Raw genomic sequence first — 13,765 nt, forward strand, 5'->3', positions numbered from 1 at the left:
AAAGTGAGAGGCTGCCAGCAGATGACAGACAGCATGCCGTGTTGACTATTGGTGTCTTTGGTCGTCTCCACAGATATAACCAGGTGCTGAAGGGACTCATTTGGTCACCAGCCGGCAGTGTGGTTCTGCCAAGATGTTGACCTGGTATTGCACAGCTTCCCAATCTCCAACCATGGAAGTTCACACACACCTTTACATTGTTTCAACATTGGTGGTCATGTTTTGAGAAAATATCTACTGGTGAAAATGTCCCATTTACTGTAATACGCAATGAAGGTGTCCTGATATCCAATGATAGGTCAAAAGTGGGGGTTCTTTTCCATTCCCAAAGATATTGTAACTCCCTGAACACCAGGTTTCAATTGCTGCGAGTTCTAAGTGTCAATCACACAATGAAAAGCAAAATTTCATACACTTAAGTTAAATAAATAATTGTTTCCTCTGTAACCAACAGTACCACCAGTTCTGTCCCTTGTAATTGGAGGCAACAGCATTTATGGTCACAGGAAGAATATATTCTCAAATGACAATGGGTGCATTTGAAAAGTGACTTTATTTGAACAGGAATTTTAAATATAATTTACACATATATAAATATCCAAACACCATAGAAAACAAAGCAGTCAGCTTGATCAGCAGCCCATTCAACAGCTTAAACACCCACTCCCTCCCCCACCTTAAACACCCACTCCCTCCCCCACCTTAAACACCCACTCCCTCCCCCACCTGAAACACCCACTCCCTCCCCCACCTTAAACACCCACTCCCTCCCCCACCTTAAACACCCACTCCCTCCCCCACCTTAAACACTCACTCCCTCCCCCACCTTAAACACCCACTCCCTCCCCCACCTTAAACACCCACTCCCTCCCCCACCTTAAACACCCACTCCCTCCCCCACCTTAAACACCCACTCCCTCCCCCACCTTAAACACTCACTCCCTCCCCCACCTTAAACACCCACTCCCTCCCCCACCTTAAACACCCACTCCCTCCCCCACCTTAAACACCCACTCCCTCCCCCACCTTAAACACCCACTCCCTCCACCACATGCAACAACTCACCAAGCATTCTACAACAGAACCCCCCTGACCCCTGACCCCTGACCCCCACCACCGAGAAGGACAAGAGCAGCAGGTGCATGGGAACACCACCACCCCCAAGTTCCCCACCAAGTCACACCCCATCTCCACTTGGACATATATCGGTGGTCCTTCTGTTGAATGAAAACAAAATTGTTTCCAATAATGATGACACACATTTTGGACCAACATGCAGCAATATTCCTTCAGGATAACACCCAGTAGAAATCGGTAAAATTGAGTTCAGTTTATTTTAACAGGTTGAATTTGTGGCACTGGGGCGATTTGTCTTCACAGCTCCGAAACTTGGCTCAGAAACCAAACCGTATTCGTGACGTGAAACCGCCTGATATTTCCATGTATCAGTGTGGGAAGCCCAGCCAGGAGCCAGTCCCACACACAGAGTTTCTGGGATAAGTACCGGAATGTTGGGATGAACTTTGTGTGGTCAGCTGGCGGGACCCCACTGGGAACACAAGACAAGGATGGTCCAGGGAAAGGGTGTTGGGTTCATTGTTGCTCTTAGAGAGAGAGAAAATGAAAGAACTAGTGAAAGAAATAGATAAAAAGAGAAAGACTTGCATTTCTATAGCGCCTTTCACAAACTCAGGATATCCCAAATCACTTTACAGCCAATGAAGTACGTTTGAAGTGTAGTCACTGTTGTATTACATAAGAACATAAGAAATAGGAGCAGGAGTCGGCCATTTGGCCCCTCGAGCCTGCTCTGCCATTCAATAAGATGATGGACTCAGCTCCACTTCCCTGCCCACTCCCCATAACCCTTTCCTCCCCGAACACTCAAAAATCTGTCTATCTCGCCGAAAATATATTCAATGACCCAGCCTCCACAGCTCTCTGGGGCAGAGAATTCCATAGATTTACAATCCTCAGAGAAGAAATTTCTCCTCATCTCAGTGTTAAATGGGTGGCTAAGACCATGTCCCCTAGTTTTAGTTTCCCCTATGAGTGGAAATATCCTCCCTGCATCCACCTTGTCGAGCCCCCTCATTATTGTAACATTCGGCTCAGTTCCCATGGACTTTAATGACAAATATTGTATTTCAGAACAAATCTCTGCTGAAAGTTCAACAGCCTGTTTGTAAAGATGGGAGTGGCCCGGTGAACTTTGATGGACAGAAAATCCCAACCGATCAAGGGGGATTGCTGTTTTAACAGACTACTTTGGGAAACAATGTCCCGAGCAGTCGACTCCCAACTGGTGAATGACAGGAGATGTCTGGCCCGTTGTCTGTGTGGAAATGAGCCAGTTAACTAGATCGGTTTGGAGATCAAAACCCATCACCTGCTATTAAGGACATTCTCTAGAAGGGCAAACCACTCAAACAGAGCCCAAGGCAAGGGATTGATCAGCCCAGCCGCGAAAGGAGACTAGGGTTTTTTGGGGGATAAAAGGAAGCTATCTCTTCCTACTTCGCTCACCTCATTGCCCTCACCAAGAAACGAGCATTCCACCATGGGACGGAAGGACGGAACATCACAAAGAGCTGAGCCTTGCTCTTCCACCCCAATACTGACCGCAACTCAAACTGGGACTCGAATACTGCATCAGCGGTACAGAACCAGGAGCCACATCGTACGGGAAGAAGCTGCAAGCAAGTCCACGGGCAATCGGGGTGAGCATTGTCCACACCTACATATCTTTAAGACCACTTAGCCTTGTGAAGGGGCATTGTATGTCCCAGCCAAACCATAGGGGTTTAGTCTGGAAAGGTTATTTTCTTGTGTACTGTATATTATATGTTAGGCCGTGGTAACGTGACACGGCAGGGGCTTGTTGGACAAGCCAGGGTTGTACTTTTGTGCTGTATTACACCACTATGTACTGTTTTACTAGTGGTGCGGTTGAACTTTATTAAACACCATATGGTTGAGCCCGAAAAATGTTGTCCATGCCAGATCTGTCCATAATAATCCCTAACATCCAGAACTTGTAGTAGGTGTGTTTCGTTACACACGAGCAAATGACTTACAGATATTGGCGACCGCGGCAGGACGATAGGTTGGGATTAGCTACGGACAGTTTGGAGGGCAAGAGATCCAAAACGGGGGACAGAATTTCCTCCTGCGTATTTACTAAAGTTGATGTGTCTCAGCACTGGGTGCTGGAGTTGTTACGCTGTGAGATTTCCCAGGATAGGGCCTCTGGACTCCAATTTCTCCAGGAGTTGCCCTGTTTTTTTTGGAGTAAGTAGCTTTTTTTGGAGTAACTTAAAAATCGCAAATTTCCCCATATAACTTGCTCCAGTGTAAGTCAGTTAGTTAGGTTTTTTTCTAGTTTAGTTTTTGCTCTCCAAAAGGGGGTGTGACAAGCCACTTACGCCTCTTTTGGCCATAGAAGCAAATTTGGCCAGCTGAAAGTTACTCCAAACTAACAGGCCAGTGTATGTGGCCACTTCTGTAGGCACAGAAAAACCTTACCTACATTTCAGAAATGAGTGCAGGTAGCCAGAGATAGGAGGGTGGGGGTGGGGGGGCGCAGGGAAGATGAGTTAGAGGATTCTAAAACACTAAAGACTTCACAACATCTTCAGCACAACAGCTGCACAACATCATCAAAAATAAATTAGATAAATCAGCTACAGAAAATAGAGCAGTCCTACCTTGCCGACTGCAGACTGCACCGGCTAGCCCTCCCGCCAGGGCTCGGGGTGGCAGGCACGCATGACTGCAGGGTTGAGGGATTTTTACTTTTTACAGTTGTGCCTCAATGTTGTGTGGTCCTAATGGAACATGATTCAGTTTTAATGCAAAATATCTTTTATTGGATATTTTACAGTGCACTTCAATGATAATAACAACAACAACAGCAAAGAAAGGCTGCACCCATCCCTCACCCACATCTCAGGGATAGTGCACTTCCTCATAGGGTCGGTGATAGTGGTGGGGGGCGGTGTTGGGGGCCCGGCTTGGGTCTCACCGGTGGCTGGTGCGTGGATTGAAGTGGGAGTGACATTTGAGTATCCGGCCTTTGTGCCCTTATTGCAGAAGCTAGCTCCCTCATGGCATCTGCCATCGTTTGCACACCCTCTGAAATGCCCGCCCTCACTTCCCGTCTCAGTGCTGAAATTTCACCCGACAGTGTCACTACCTCATTACGCACCCCAGTGACGGCCGCCACGAGTGATCTTGAAAGGGCATTGGTCTCCTCACCCAATGACAGAACCTGATTAACCTCTCCTGAGGGCTGCATCTCAGGAGAGACTGGTCGGCTTCTCCTTCCCCTCACCGTGGGTCTGCCTAGTGACACCCCTCCAGTGTGAGGCGCAGGGTGGGGCATTGGGTGTCCCAACATGCATTTCACCACCGCCACTGGGACCCGCGACCTCGGAGGGTGTGAAACCATGGAATGTCGCCGAGGAGCTCATGGAGGTTTCTGGCAGTGTGATGCCCTGTACTATCGACTGATCCATATCGCGGTCTGCATCCTCCCGTGAAAACATTTCCATGGACCCCTCCTCCCCCCACCCACCTTGGTCTGGAGCGCACGCATCTGGATCTTCTGGTGGATCTTCAGGATGTTGAGGAGTGTCTTCTTCTGCAAAATACAACAGAACAGTCAAATGGTTAGTAGCACAGGAGGGGGCAGGATGGGTGGCATGAGTAGTCTGACACGTAGCAGGCCAGTCAGCAGGTTGATTTGAAGGGCGACTATGCATTTTAATGACTCACCCTTATCCTCGCGTGTGGGTCCAGCTTGTGCAGAGCTGATTCTTTTTCCGCCGGTGTGACTCAGCAAGGCAGCAACCCTCTGTTCCAGGGGTGACAGTTGGTGCAGATTTGGCGGACCTCCTCCTGTTCAAGTCTCACTTTTGTTGTGGGCCAATTTATTCTACAAAGATGAAAATATTAATTTTCACACATGGTGCGCTTCTGATGGGTGGGACACATACAGATGGTCACATTTTCAATTGCAATTCAATTTAAAGATGAAGATATTACTTACACTCACTGCTTGACCAACGTCCTGCCATTTCTTTTTGCACTGGCTTCCAGATCTTGCGGTATGCACCCCTGCGGAGTATTCTTCTGCAACTAGGTTCCATCTTCTTCTCATTTCCTTGGGTGAAACTTTTGTGGGCCCACACTTGCTGATATCCAGCTCCAGCCATTTCTCCTCAATTACAGTCACGAGTTTCTCCACTTCCTCATGGAGGAAATTCTTTGTTCTTGTTGCACACTCTTGTATCATTCGTGTATTGGACTTACACTCAGGTACAGTTCTCACCTTTCTTCCACCTATCCAGCACTCCTTTCCACGCCCTCAGCCACACAAAAATCATTATTTAGACATTATCTTTATATATGGTCCATTACCAATTGTACTGAGGACGCTCTCCATTTAATTGGCCGATTGCCAAGCTTCCTGCTCCACTGCGCATGCACGCAAGCTGAATTGCGCATGCGCGCAAGCTCAAACGGACATGCGCCCCCCTGCCGGCACTCCACAAGATGCTGGGCCCAAGCCCCGGCCCCCTGCTGGCTGTGCTGAGCAAGCGCGGCCGAAGCTCCGACCCCCCCGCAGGCTCTGCAGCACCGCGCCAATGGAACCCGACGATAAGGGAGCGGCCAAATTAAAGGTACATTTTTGGTGCTTTTTTGCCCCAAAAAGTCGGCGTGCCCCCCCTCACTCCGCTGCTGTAGGCGGCTGGGGAAATGTGGGCCCACAGAGTGCACAGGGAGCAAGGATCACAAGAAGCCCAAAGAGAAAGCGATTTGGCTCTTGTGTCTGCAGAAGCAAGTTCACCTGCTCAGGGAGCAGCTTGAAAAGCTGCAGAATGAGCTCCAGGAGTCTGAGCACAGGTCGGACACACGGGAATAGCAGGGAGCAGGCTTCTAGAGGGATTGTGCGAGGAAAGGCAGGAAAGACGTGGGCAGGAAGAAACCTCCCGTAACACTGGGGAATAGCTGCAGTGCCAGGTTACAGAGGCCAAGCTCAATGAGCAGGCTCTGCGGGAGGAGAACGTGTGATTAACAGGAGGGCTGACAGCTTGGAGGCTCAGCTAAAAGATATTAAAATGGCCTGGCGGGTAGCCAGAAGTCGGGGGTATGAGGATTGAAATCACGGGCCCTGCGAGGAAACAATCCCAAGTTTGACCCAAGCTTTGTCCAAAGCCAGAGGTATGGTTTGTTTAGCCCCACCGGGGGAAGCTCGGGTAGACTGGGACAAGGAGGGCCAGGAAGCTGGGGATTGGGATCAGGACCGGGAAGCTCGACCGGTGCCGGAAGCACCACCGGGACCAGTGTGTCCTCTGAGGCAGCAGAAATACGGCCCGCCTGCACCAAACGGTGACCAGGGCCCGCCGCAGAGCGATTACCTGCTCCCTCTATCAACCCCACAACTGCAGGCCATGGTAGCGAGCGTGCCCAGGCTAAAGAAGGACGGGGACCCCTCCGTTCACTTCACGGAAGTAGAGCAGGTTGGGGGGTATCAACGGGTGTAGTGAGGGCGGGGTTCACAGGCTGCTGCTGTTTTCCCTTGACGGGAAACTATATCAGACCTTGTCCACAGCCACCAAGCTGGGGCAAGGTACCACAGCGGGGCTAAAGGAGGAGATCCTGAGGGCCATGGGGCATACCCAGGGTAGCCCGTTCTCCCGAGAAGAACGAAGATTACAGCTGGCCGGCGAGGCACCGCTGACATTCACAGACAGGCTGTGGCCTGTGTACAAAAAGGGGCCTTAGACCGAGAGCAGCTACCAGGGGAGCCCAGGAATCACTGGCTCAGGGCCCTGGTGGTGAACAGCTTGCCATGGATCAGGGCCAAGGCAGAAGCATGGTTTGACTCCGAAGACCTCGCAAATACGGAGGCCGGCGTGCTCCGAAAATTGAACCTAGAATTTAAGGCTGGTTCTGAGGAGATCAAATCAAAGGGAAGGGTCCATGAAATAAAGGCCAGTGAGGGGGGTAAGAAGGAATTATGTCAGGAAGGGGCTAGTGCCGGAAAGTCCAGGACATGTGTCGGGTGTGGGAAGACGGGACACTGGAGGCGAGTGTGCCCGGCCAAAAAAGGGGGGCCAGGCCGAGGGGGCCCTCCAGTGCCAAAGCCACAGGCCGTCGAGGTGAAGGGGGAGACCGAGGAACCGTTTGATGTTCTGGTGGCCACCCTTCGGACTGTTCTGTTGCAGGACAAAGGGAGGGTACATGCTGCCGTGAGCAGTGTGATCCCGACCACACCCGTATAGCCCCCCACTCTGACTAACGTGCCCAGCCTGAGTACCTGTGTCCCCTTACGTACGATGACTAGGGCAGGCCCTGTGAGGATGGGGGTGGAGATGGTGCAGGGGACATATTTGGTGGACACCGGGGCTTCCAGCACAGTGGTCCACTCAAAGAACCCGACCAATTCACTCAGGTCTAGCAGGGTCCTATTCAGCCTCGTGGGGTTCACGGGGAACGAGCAGGCTGGGGCAATTTCCAGACTCCTGGCCATAGAGCTAGGATCCCTCCATGCCACGTGGAAATGCGTCCTAATAAAATGGGAACAGCCAGGGTCAGGAGTCCTCGGGCCTGACCATGTTAGTCCACCAAGTTATAGTGGATTTAAGGAATCACTGCCTATGGGGAGCAGTGGGTTCCGATAAAGAAGGGGAAGTAACAGTAATCTCCAGGGATGGGGAAGGAAAGGGCAGTATGTGTACGATGAAGCCCAGGGGGATTACGACCTGGAGCAGCTGGTCGGCAATACCCCAGCCCATTATCAGGTGAACCTGTGGGACAACCTCACCTCGTTCACCACTCACAAACGTGACTGTGGCAGGGTGACCGGGGTAGAAGTCAGAGTACAAGGGGACCCCATGTCACCGCCACAGAAGCAGTAAGTTTCCCCAGAGAGGCAGAAACCGACTTGGAGACGGCACTGGGATCCCTGGTGGAGCAGGAGGTATTGAGGCCGATAACCACCCACGTAAACTCACCACTTTGACCGGTTAAGAAACCCGACCAGTCGTGGAGAACCACCGTGGACTATCGGGTGCTCAATAAAAATATCCCAGCCTGCACGCCCACAGTCGCGGCTGTTGCCGATCTTATAGGGAGCATTCCAGCGACCGCAGCTGTTATGTATGTATGTCTATGATGTACTGTAACACTAGACCTGAATGTACCTTCACCCTGTATATACCATACCAATACACCAGAGGGTGCTGCTGCTGGAGACCTAAGAGTCACCTGTACACTGCAGGTAACCCAGTATAAAAGGGAGCTCACCTCTTGGTGTCCTCACTCTAGGAGCTGCAATAAAGGACTACAGTCTGTACAGTTCAAGTGCCATACCCCTGCCTCGTGGAGTCACTAACAGAGTGCTTACATACACAATAACTGGTGACGTTACGAATTCCACGCTAAACATGTCGAATCTCAGCAACTTCCAACAATTCACTGATGGGGAAGATTGGGATGCCTTCGTGGAAAGGTTAGAACACTTCATCGCGAACGACCTGGATGGGGACTCACCGGCCACGCTGGCGAACAAGCGCAGGGCCATCCTGCTCAGCAGTTGTGGGCCCACTATCCACGGCCTCGTCAGGGACCTGCTCGTCCCAGTGAAGACAATAACCAAGAGCTATGAGGAGCTCTGAAACCCAAAGAGCATCCTCACAGCCAGGCACCGGTTTTACACTCACCGGCGGCCCGAAGGACAAGAAATTGCTCGGTATGCTGCAGATCTAAGAAGATTAGCTGCACCGTGTGATTTTGGCGACCACCTCACTGAAGCACTAAGGGACATCTTCGTTATTGGAATTGGCCACGAGGGCCTCCTCCATAAACTGCTCTCTGCAGACATAACGGTCACCCTGCAGAAGACAATCAAAGTGAGCCAGGCCTTCATGATTTCGGTCTGTGACTCCAAACGGATGATGACCTGCACCCAGGACTCTAACCCGACGAGCACAGTGAACAGAATGGTGACTTACAAAGGCAAGATTGCTGCCCCGAGTCCCACAACCCTGAGTCTGCCACATGGGACCAACCGACTAGCACCGTGCTGGCACTGTGGAGAAAACCACAGGGCCCACCAGTGCCGATACAAAGACTGTACCTGCAAAGGCTGCAACGCAAAAGGTCACATTCAGAGAATGTGCAGAAAAAGCTTTACTCACCGCGTCGCTGAAGAGTTGGCCGGTCCCCTGGGCTCCGACACTGATGAAGACAAAGCTGCTCAGCCCCTGGAAGAAGAGTACGGAATATATACCTGCTCCACCGAGAGTTCCCCGCGGAAGATGGAAGTGGACATCAACGGGGTTTCGATGGAGATCGACACATGGGTGAGCCAGTCGTTGATGAGTCAGACGGCCTTTGAAAACCTCTGGAACAATCCCGCCGAACGACCAAAACTGTCCCCAATCCAGGCACAGCTGCTCCACCTATACAAAAGGCACCATCCCAGTCGTTGGCAGCGTGGAGGTCCAGGTGTCCCATGGCGACGTGATGTACAAGCTCCCCTTGTGGATCGTTGCTGGCGATGGTCCAACGCTGCTGGGAAGAAGTTGGATGAAGCAGGTCCAAATCGATCGGAGCGATGGAGGCCTCTGGGCCCCGGCAATCGACATCCCACGCGGCCCCAAACTTGGATCCATCGCAGCACCTAGAAATCCTACTGTCCAGCTCGACTGTGTGGCGATGACACAGACTGCACAACACCGTGGTGAGATCACCCAACCCGAACGTCCAGACCTCACCTTCTGGGCCGTGGCAGGACTCCTAGGGAAGAAGATCGGGGAAAAAGGTGTATTCCCGGTGTCCGTGGCCGAACCTGGGGAGAAAAGGATCACCACAGCGTACCTCGAGGAGAGCGAGAAGATGGTGACCGCAGCACGAGGCAAAGAACCTGGAATCAAAATGGCCGCGACCAGACCACAAGGGGCAGCGTTGGAGGAGCAACACGTGACCCCGAGCGGCGAACCGGATTGGAAGGCCCCCTTAAAGGAGACTGGCAACCCAAGGCAATTAAAGGGACAGTTCCACACTAGGCACAGCGATGCCAAGGACATTAAAGTTAAAAGTGCAGTAAGCGAATGCAGGTATGCAAATGTAATGCTAAATGCTGATGCCGGAGAAACTAATGGAAAAAATGTAATGAATGCTTTTAAAAGTGATGTAAATAATGATGCCAGAAATGTTAATATGATAAATGTAACCCTGTATGGAGACACCGATACACAAGAAAGTGTTGTAAGTGCTAAATGTGATAATGTGAAGAGATATAACAGTGTAAAATCGACTATTTGTGATCGGAGCCAATGTGTCGTGCATGTAAAAAGTAGACAGTTGAAGCGCACTGGGTTCTACAGATATAATGTAAATATCAGAGGAATCCCCCTGTGGGAGACCCCCAGGTCCAGCGGGCTACCTGACCATGTAGCCTGGGCTTTTGGGACCAATGTGATGCCCCAGGAAGGGCTCACACACACCCAGTGGGAGCAGGCCCAGTACACGGACAGCGTTCAATGGGCGGGACAGCGGTCAATGGGCAGCACAGCCACCACCATTGGCAACCTGCCCCAGCTCGGCCCCACACCCCCTGGCCACCAGGGCCAGCACCGGGAGTGAGAGGCCAGAACCCTCCAGCTTTCCTGCCCGGACCCTGGGATGACCAGACTTCCACCACCAATGGAGGACAAGGAGCCCACATAGCCCTGTGGCCCTGCCCAGCACCAAACACCACCACCTACCCATTATACAATGTATGGACCTTACCCATTGCACTGGCTCCCCCACTGAGGGATCCCACAGCAGTGACACACACATGGTCTTTGTGTGAGGTGGGGGGGGGGGGGGAAATGTATGAGGCCAGTCTCAAGCACAGGGATCACACCTGGCACCCACACAACCCTCACCACAACCTTCCACAGCCCACTGCTGATCACCTCCCCTGGTCATGGCAATAAGGACTTGGGAAAGGCTATGGGGGGAGTGTTGTTATGTATGCATGTCTATGATGTGCTGTAACACTAGACCTGAATGTACCTTCACCCTGTATATACCACACCTGTACACCAGAGGGTGCTGCTGCTGGAGACCGAAGGGACACCTGTACACTGCAGGTAACCCAGTATAAAAGGGAGCTCACCTCTTGGTGTCCTCACTCTAGGAGCTGCAATAAAGGACTACAGTCTGTACAGTTCAAGTGCCGTACCCCTGCCTCGTGGAGTCACGAACAGAGGTCTTACATACACAATAACAATTACTTTACAGTGCTGGATATCTCCAATGGGTTCTGGTCCATTCCTGTTAAATGGGAAGACCAATACAAGTTTGCTTTCACGTTCAAAGAGCAGCAGTACACATGGCCATGTCTTCTCCAGGGGTTCCATAACAGCCCCTCCATATTCCACCAATGTATGGCCAACACGCTAAAAGGCTTCAGCCGACCCCAGCAGCTAATCCAGTATGTGGGCGACTTGCTTTTGTTCTCCGCCAAAGGGGAGGAGCACGGGCCACTGCTGGACGAGCTGTTGGGGCTGTTGTGGGAGACAGGGTTTAAAGTGAACTATAAGAAATCCCAGATCGGCCGGGAGGAAGTCAAATTCCTCGGGCTGACCATAAGGGCTGGTGAAAGGGCTATAGATGAGGCAAAGAGGAAGACAGTACAGGAGTTACCTGCCCCCAAGCGTGTAACCAGGGTAAGGTCCCTCCTGGGACTCACAGGGTACTGTCGGGACTTTATAGAGGGTTACGCAGCCACGGCAGCCCCTCTGCTTCGGCTCCTCCACAAGGGAGTCGGGTGGGAGTGGGACCAGAACTGTGAGGAAGGAGGATTTTCAGACAGCACCCGCACTGGGAGCCATCAACGGTGGGGAGACATTCTTTTTGGAGGTAGCAGCCAGCAGGGATAGCTTGAGGGCAATGCTGCTCCAAGAGCGTCACGGCAAGCTGTGACCCGTGGCCTACTCCTCAAAGGTTCTCACAGATGTGGAACGGGGATATTCCAACTGCGAGAAGCATCTCCTGGCCACACATTGGGCCGTAAAGCGCTCACAGCTCTTTACAGGATCATCCTGATAGTTGTACTGACCCACCACACCCCCACTCAGATGTTGTTAGACGGGACAATAAAGGACACAACAGTGAGCAGTGCCCACGTTGCTCGCTGGACTTTATTGCTCTAACAGATGAATCTGAGAGTGCAGCGGTTGACCGAGCCCAAGTTGGCAGCAAATATGATTGACCCAGGGACGGCCCACACATGGACGGTAGAAGGGGCATGGGACCTAGATGTAGGATTCTGGGCCGGGATACACCCGACAGGCCGGGACATTTACGGAGATGGGTCCAGTTCAGTGGTGAAAGGGGAGTGCTTCACCGGGTGTGAGATTTATGACACCAAGGCTAAGGTAGCGAAGGCCATTAAACTCCCCAGCACCCTGAGCGCTCAGCACGCCAAACTGTGGGTGGTGTACGTGGTTCCCCACCCCAACGAGTTCCCCACCCCCTATACCATCTGCTCGGATTCCATGTTCACCTGTAATTTGTGCATCATGTACTTGGCCATCTGGGCTCGACGCGGTTTCAAACCCGCAGATGGGAAGCCCCTAGCAACAGCACCGCTGCTAGGGAGAATTTTAGATGTCACCTGGGGAGATCATTATATGCATAAGGTCAAGGCCCACTCGAAGACAGAGCCCAGAGGGGAAGGCAACCAAAGGGCAGACGAGTTGGCCAAACGGGGCCAGGGAAGGGGTATTCTGGGATCCGTACGGAGCAGGTCCAGTAGTGGCAATCCGGGACAAGGGAGGAGCACAGGGGTCAGCTTTGGCCCCGGACTTAAAGCAAGTCCAAGCACAGGATCCCATCCTGGGAAAAAGGGAGATAGCCGAACCGGTAGAAGGTCCGTTCGGGACAGCGGACATTACCATTAAAGAGGGGATGCTGTTTAAAGGGGATGGGTGGATAGTTCCCGCGCAGCATGGAGAGGAATTCCTCCAGTTGACCCACGGGGGCCCGGGAGCGGGATCCCCAGGGCTGGAAACTACCTGGCGAAGGGGAGAGGAGGCAGGGTGGTGGCCGGGGGTCAGGGAGGAAGTCCGAGAATTCTGCGCCATTTGTTTGGTGTGCGCAGCGAACAATCCCGACCCCCAGCGCAGAAAGGTCCCCATAGGACACACCTGGAGGGTAGAGGGACCCTGGCCCAGCCGCGAAAGGAGACTAGGGTTTTTGGGGATAAAAGGAAGGCGCTTTGAGAGTTCTCTCTCTTCCTACTTCGCTCGTCTCATCGCCCTCACCAGGAAACGAGCATTCCACCACGGGACGGAAGGACGGAACATCACAAAGAGCTGAGCCTTGCTCTTCCACCCCAATACGGACCGCAACTCAAACTGGGACTTGAATACTGCATCGGCGACACAGAACCAGGAGCCACGTCGTACGGGAAGAAGCTGCAAGCAAGTCCATGGGCAATCGGGGTGAGCATTGTCCACACCTACACATCCTTAAGACCACTTAGCTGTGTGAAGGGGTGTTGTATGTCCGAGCCAAACCATAGGGGTTTAGTCTGGGAAGGTTCTTTTCTTGTGTACTGTATATTATATGTTAGGCCGTGGTAACGTGACACGGCAGGGGCTTGTTGGACAGACCAGGGTTGTACTTTTGTACTGTATTACACCACTGTGTACTGTTTTACTAGTGGAGCCCTCCCCCCTCACTGCACTCTGTAGCCCCC

The sequence above is a fragment of the Pristiophorus japonicus genome, chromosome 19 (genome assembly GCF_044704955.1).
Source record: "Pristiophorus japonicus isolate sPriJap1 chromosome 19, sPriJap1.hap1, whole genome shotgun sequence".
Lineage (NCBI taxonomy): Eukaryota > Metazoa > Chordata > Chondrichthyes > Pristiophoridae > Pristiophorus > Pristiophorus japonicus.